Source organism: Sorex fumeus, unplaced genomic scaffold (assembly GCF_029834395.1).
Source record: "Sorex fumeus unplaced genomic scaffold, SorFum_2.1 ptg000045l, whole genome shotgun sequence".
Taxonomy (NCBI): domain Eukaryota; kingdom Metazoa; phylum Chordata; class Mammalia; order Eulipotyphla; family Soricidae; genus Sorex; species Sorex fumeus.
Genome location: NW_026606102.1, coordinates 14,504,171 through 14,510,371, shown reverse-complemented (window position 1 = coordinate 14,510,371; position 6,201 = coordinate 14,504,171). Strand labels below are relative to the sequence as shown.

General features: G+C 44.8%; 1 non-coding gene across 1 annotated transcript; it reads left to right on the top strand.

Annotated features, from left to right (window-relative positions):
- Positions 1-6,092: 6,092 nt before the first annotated feature.
- LOC130031161 (U6 spliceosomal RNA) lies at positions 6,093-6,201 on the top strand. Its single transcript, XR_008793621.1, has one exon. It is a non-coding gene; the product is annotated as a U6 spliceosomal RNA (small nuclear RNA).

Genomic DNA, 6,201 nt, shown 5'->3' with positions numbered 1-6,201 from the left:
TTAGAAGTCTGGTTGATTTCATGGCTGTAAGAAAGGAATGTCATAAAAAGACATAAAACTTTTTATGACATCTTATTATCTCATTCCTACTTTGGACAAACTTGCAGGCTATCGAATGTAGCCTGCCCACAGGGCAGAGTCTGGCAAACTCCCCGTGGCATACCAAATATGCCAAATACCAGTAACAATGATGGGTCTCATTCTCCTAAAGAGCCTTGAATATAATCTCAGGGCTGGGATGAAGGAGACGTTACTGGGGCCTGCTCGAGGCAATCGACGAATAACAGGATGATCAAATGAAATCAAATGAAATGAATGAAGAAAGGAATGAGGGAGAAAATGTCAAGGGTGGCTTCCAAATCACCACGACAAGCCAGGGATGCAGCTCAGCAGTAAAACACTTGCCTTGCATGTATGAAGTTGAGTTTGATCCTGAGAACCTCAAAAAGAAAACAAAAGATAATGCTTTAAAAGCTCACCAGAGTAATAGTACAGAGGTAGGGCGTTTGCCTTGTTCAATCCGAGGCATCCCATATGGTCCATCAGTGCACAGCCAAGAATAATTCCTGAGTGCAGAGCCAGGATTCCAACCTGCCAGATGTTGCCAATAAAGCATGATTTAAATGAATTAAAATCAAATCAAATAAATGGGGGGTAGAGTGATAGCACAGCGGGTAGGGCGTTTGCCTTGCATGCAGCCGACCTGGGTTCAAATCCCAGCATCCCATATGGTCCCCTGAGCACTCTCAGGAGTAATTGCTGAGTGCAGAGCCAGGAGTAACCCCTGGGCATCGCCAAGGTGTGACCCAAAAAAGAAAAAAAACAAAAACAAAAATAAAATCAAATGAAAATAAAAACTCATGGGGCCAGAGAGATAGTACAGGGATTAAGGTGTTAACCTTGCATGTAGACGACCCTGGTTCCATCTCTGGCAACACATCTTCCCTTGAGCACTGTCACTGTGTGTGACCTCCAAACCAAAACAAATTCTTACTGCACTGTTTGTCAGGGAGATTGCTCAAAAGTCTAGAGCACCTGCTGGTTACATCTAGAAGCCTAGGGTACAATTCCATGCTCTCCTGATCCCTTGAGCACTGCCCAGCACAACACCCCAGCACCAAAAGATGTGACCCCCAAATCCAAACCAAACCAAACCAAACCATCTCCCTGGAGGTTGTCTGCTCCTGGGTGCGGGAGCACAGAAAGAAGAATCAGCTTGCGGTGGGGGAATAGAAAGCTTGTCTTTGGGTCTTTTGCTACTTGATCACTTGATCACTTGACATCCCCTTATTCATCGATTTGCTCGAGCGGGCACCAGTAACGTCTCCATTAGTCCCTGTCACATGCTAGTGTAGCCCAATGGCATCTGCTCGCTTCAGTAACACGAAGAGCCTCAAACCTTTCATTTAGGGTCTAAGTCTGACCATCTCATAGGTGGGCGGCCATGCAATCTTATGACATCCGTGGAAACCAGTTAGTAATTGCTCTAGTCAAGTGGTTGTCTCCAAATTGCATTTTGTGTCCAGCCCATCTGATTTTTCGACGCCTCGGCAAACGAGACAGCGTCCCTGAATCTTGATCGTTGACGGAGTTTGGAACTCCGGATTCTTTCTCTCACTTGAGTGAAGCATAATATTTCAAGTATAGCTCTTTCAATTCCTCTTTGGGAGACCCGAATAGTGTTCTCATCCTGTTTTTGTAGGGCTGAGGTCTCTGAGGCATATGTTAATGCAGGAAGAATGGTGGAATCGAAGAGATGTGCCCCGAGCCGGAGGTTCTTCGTCCTCTTAGCTATTTCTTCGATGCTCTTGAAGGCGTTCCAAGCTGCTCTCTTCCTCCTGCACAACTGAGGTGCCAGGTTATTCGTCATGTTACTTCTTGACCTAGGTACACATAACTGTTGCATTCGGAGATGTTCGTTCCACAGAGCGCAAATGGAACGTCAGGAACGAGACCGTTTCTCATAAGCATTGTCTTAGTGAGATTCAGCTGGAGTCCGACCTTTCCACACTCACGGTCAAAGTCGGCCAGCATTTGTGCTGCTTGGCTAATGTTTGGTGTTATTAGAACGATGTTATCAGCAAAGTGGAGGTGGTGTAGTTGCCGACCATCTATCTTCACTCCCATTCCTTCCCATTCCAGTCGTCGCATGATGTTCTCGATGGTATCACCCTGCCGAACCTCTCTCTTGACATTGATGATTACTTCCTTGTAGAATGATGAGATCCTGGTGGTGAATCCGTAATACAGCTCACGGAGGATCCTGATGTATTAAGTTTGAATGCCCTGTTTGGCTAGGGCTTCGATGACCGCTTCAGTCTCAACAGAATCAAAGGCCTTCAAAGGCCTTTTACTACAAATGGTTTATTTAGGTGAGCCTGCATTTGACACTGAATTATGGAAGTCAAAGTGGGAGAGAGATTTGAGAGAATAATGACCTCATCAGAACATACATAGCCACTGGAGAATGTGTCACTGTTCAGGTAATGGACAGAGTGCACGAAGGTGGAGACTGGAAAGTGTGTAGGATGTTTTCAGATGAGACATGAAGAAACTTTAACAAGGTCCAGGGTGTGGTTATAGGAGTGGGTGACAATTGAGGGAGAGTCATTCGAAGTAAGGAGGTCAGGAAGCAGTGTCCAGAGAGCTGGATGGATCGTTCCGGCAACTGTTGGAATCATCCAAGTAGTTATAGCCCAGTGACTTTCAAACTTTAATCTGGTACAGGGACTGGAGAGATAGTACGGCAGGTGAGGCACTTGCCTTGCTGGGTTTTATCCCCAGCACTCACACATATGGATCCCGAGCCCCACGAGAAGTGATTCCTGAGTGCAGAGCCAGGATCTTGTGGCCATTGTTTGTGGCCCCAAAACCAATTTTTTTTTTAAAAAAAAAGAGAGCCTGTGCTACGCTACCTTCTTTCTAACTCACCATTGCTTGTGGCCCCAAAACCAATTTTTTTAAAAAAGAGAGCCTGTGCTACGCTACCTTCTTTCTAACCCTAGAGGTGCTCCCATTTATTGGGGAACCAGGAAAGGAAAAGGATTAGAAAAACACTGGGGAGAAATAAAGGGTGTTGGGAGGATCTTCCCAGGATGGGCGATGCATGCTGAAAGTAGACTATGGACCGAACACGATTGCCACTCAATGCCTCTTTTGCCAACCACAGCACCCAAAAGGAGAGAGAGATCAAAAGGGAATGCTCTGCCACAGAGGCAGGGTGGGATGGGGGATGGGGGGTGGGAGGGATACTGGGATCGGTGGTGGAGAATGGGTACTGGTGGAGGGATGGGTACTCGATCATTGTATAACTGAAACCCAAGCACAAAAATTTGTAAGTCTACAACTGTACCTCATGGTGTTTCACTAATAAAAATTAAAACAAAAACCAGAACACTGGGGAGATTATTTATAAAGTCATTGAACCTGTACTGAGTGATAGGTATATTTCTCAAACAATCTTTTCAACATGTCCTATGCCATTGGGCACCTCCCTGAAACCTATTTCAAAGGATTTAGGCATTAAAGGATTCAGGGATGGCTTGTGAAGCAACCGCCTTGCATGCCCCACATTCTCTGAGTGCCAGCCCATGGCATTGTCTTTTAGGAACCTTGGTGCTACACCAAAACGTGCCATTTCCAGTGCACCCTAGTCTGGTGTGTGTGTGCAAGCACGGCAACAAGTGTTTGGGCACTGCAGACAAAGTGTGTGTGACCTTTGGTTTATGCAGCAACAAAAGGCAAAGGGAAGGGGAAATAAGTAAAAGTAAAAATGTAGAAGTTACACTTACATGTTTGTATTTTCATTAAAAGCGAGGGAAATACAGGAAGGAAGAGTCGCACAACATCAAAGAGTGTGGTGAAGTTTACTGGAAAGCCCTGCCTTAGCCTTGGGGGAGTCACCCACGGGCTTGTTTTATCCTCCTGCCCTTACTATGAAACCAGCTCATTTCCTCTTTCTACAAACCCTCTGTTCAGGTCGTTCCTCTTTTAATTAAGACAGGAGAATAAGGTACTTAATTGATTTTTTACAATGTAACTGTTATCCATTTAAGTTATTTAATCCGCTTTGAATCCACATTTCTCTTCTCTGGAGACATCAGTTTTGATTTCACAGTCTGCTTTTCCGACCTTCTCCACCTGCAGTTGGCCCCGCCATGCATAGAGGAATCTCAAGCACATTCTGATTTCTCAGGGTTCCTGTGACTCCTGTAAAATATCAGTTACCCTCTGTCCACCCGGGAGGCAGCGGTTCCTAGAGAAAAGTAAGACTAGACTGTTTCCTAGATAAAAGCAGTTCCCTCGGGACATTTGACAGAAGAGTAAGCCAAGCTGGAGAAAGAGGAGAGTTCTGTCCAAGGTCAGTTCAGCAGCTCAGAGATCTAAGTGGCCTTCAAAGCTCTCAAATCCCGCCTTCCCTAGGGAAGAGCCGGGGACTAAATCCTATTCTGATTCTCAACACAACGCTCTGAGTCTCATCCTGAAATAGTTCATAGGGGCCCCAGCAATAATCTAGTGATGGGTAAAACCCTCTGGTTTTCCAATGAAACGATCCTATTTGCCATCCTGTTTGCTAGAAGACACTAGGAAGGCAGAGGAGAAAGGGAGAGGAGAGAGGGAGGGGGAGAGGGAGGGGTGGGGAGGAGAGAGACTTTCCTGGTATCTCCTGGGAATGTGCTGGGAATGCCAAACCTTCACGCAGCGGGAGGGATCCAGATAACTGCTTTAACACGTGCTTCCATTGATGTCGATAGATACCAAAATTTATGATGCTTTATAGTAGAAAATCAATTCTTTATGTGTACAACCTGTTCACCGGGTCGTCCTTATCCTCAAGAGAGATCCCAGTCCTCTCAGTGGCTGTGAGGGCACATTGATCTCTGCTCTCCAATCTCAGCTCTTCTACAACTGATTTGAGACTCTTTCGATCTCTGAACATTGTGTGTTTTCATCTGTTAGATGGGATCCTAACCTCTACATACTGGCCCCAGGGGATGTTATAAGGATTAAATGCTGAAGCAGGCTGATAACTTGCCTCTTAAGAAACTGATGTGACTCTGTGAGGGATTATTAAGTATCAGCCCTGCTGCTTTCAGCCCTGAAAGTTGTGTTGCATGCTGCCAGGTTCTCCCAACTGGCCTACCCATCAGGGTGAATTTCTCTTAATGGATAGATGATGATGCTTCAGGCAACTTTTTTTTTTTTCTTTTTTAAATTTATTTATTTATTTATTGAATCACCATGGGAAAGGTTACAAAGCTTTCAGGTTTAGGTCTCAGTCATGCAAATATCAAGCACATTTCCCTTTACTAAAACTTATTTTTGAACATGAAGAACCCCAATAAAACCCCACCCCCCACCCCTCCCAGTCCCTGTGGGGCAGATGAATTCTAGTTAACACTCTATCTGCTTTGATTAGATTCATTGTTTCAATAAAAGATTCACCACTATTATTTAGAGTTTACCAACTCCCTCAAGTCAGACATGCTGACAAAGCATTGTGAAGTGATTTGCTGTCTACAGCTGGGTTCAAGAATTATATGTTGGTTTTGGATTTCTGCTATTTTACTTATTGACCCTGGAAGTATTTCTACTGAAAGTCAGATAGTTAAGAAATTGGTTCCTGTGCTCTGGAGTCGTGGCCGTGCTGGAGAGCCGCTAGTGGGGGGCAACTGGTGGCCTCGGTAGGGCGTGAAGGGCGGACAGAAACGCCCCCTTCCCATGAGGTTTTAGTCGCCCCCAGTCCCCCGGCTCATACCTGCTGTCCACAAGGCTCAGGCAACTTTTGAACTGGATTTTTGAGCAGTTTTTAACTGCTCAGGCAGTTCAAAAGATGCTTCAGGCAACTTTTGAACTGGATTTTCAGCAGAGAGTGCTGAAATAAAGCTCTGCACTCAATACTCAGGTGTAACCAGCTAACATTTCGTCCTACTCATTGTTTCTGCTGCCCTACAATTTCTTATTAAATTATTAAGGAAGAGTTTTTTTTATATTGAACTGGGAGTTTTTTTCATTATCCAAGAGAACTCAGAGAAGACAGTGAATGAGCGTATAGGACAAAGATTCAGGACACTGAATATAAGAAAATAACAGGGCTCTCACTTCAGCAACACATATACTAAAATTGGAACAACACATAGAAAATTAGCAGGGCATCTGCTGAAGGATGACGAGCAAATTTGTGCAGTGTTCCATATATTT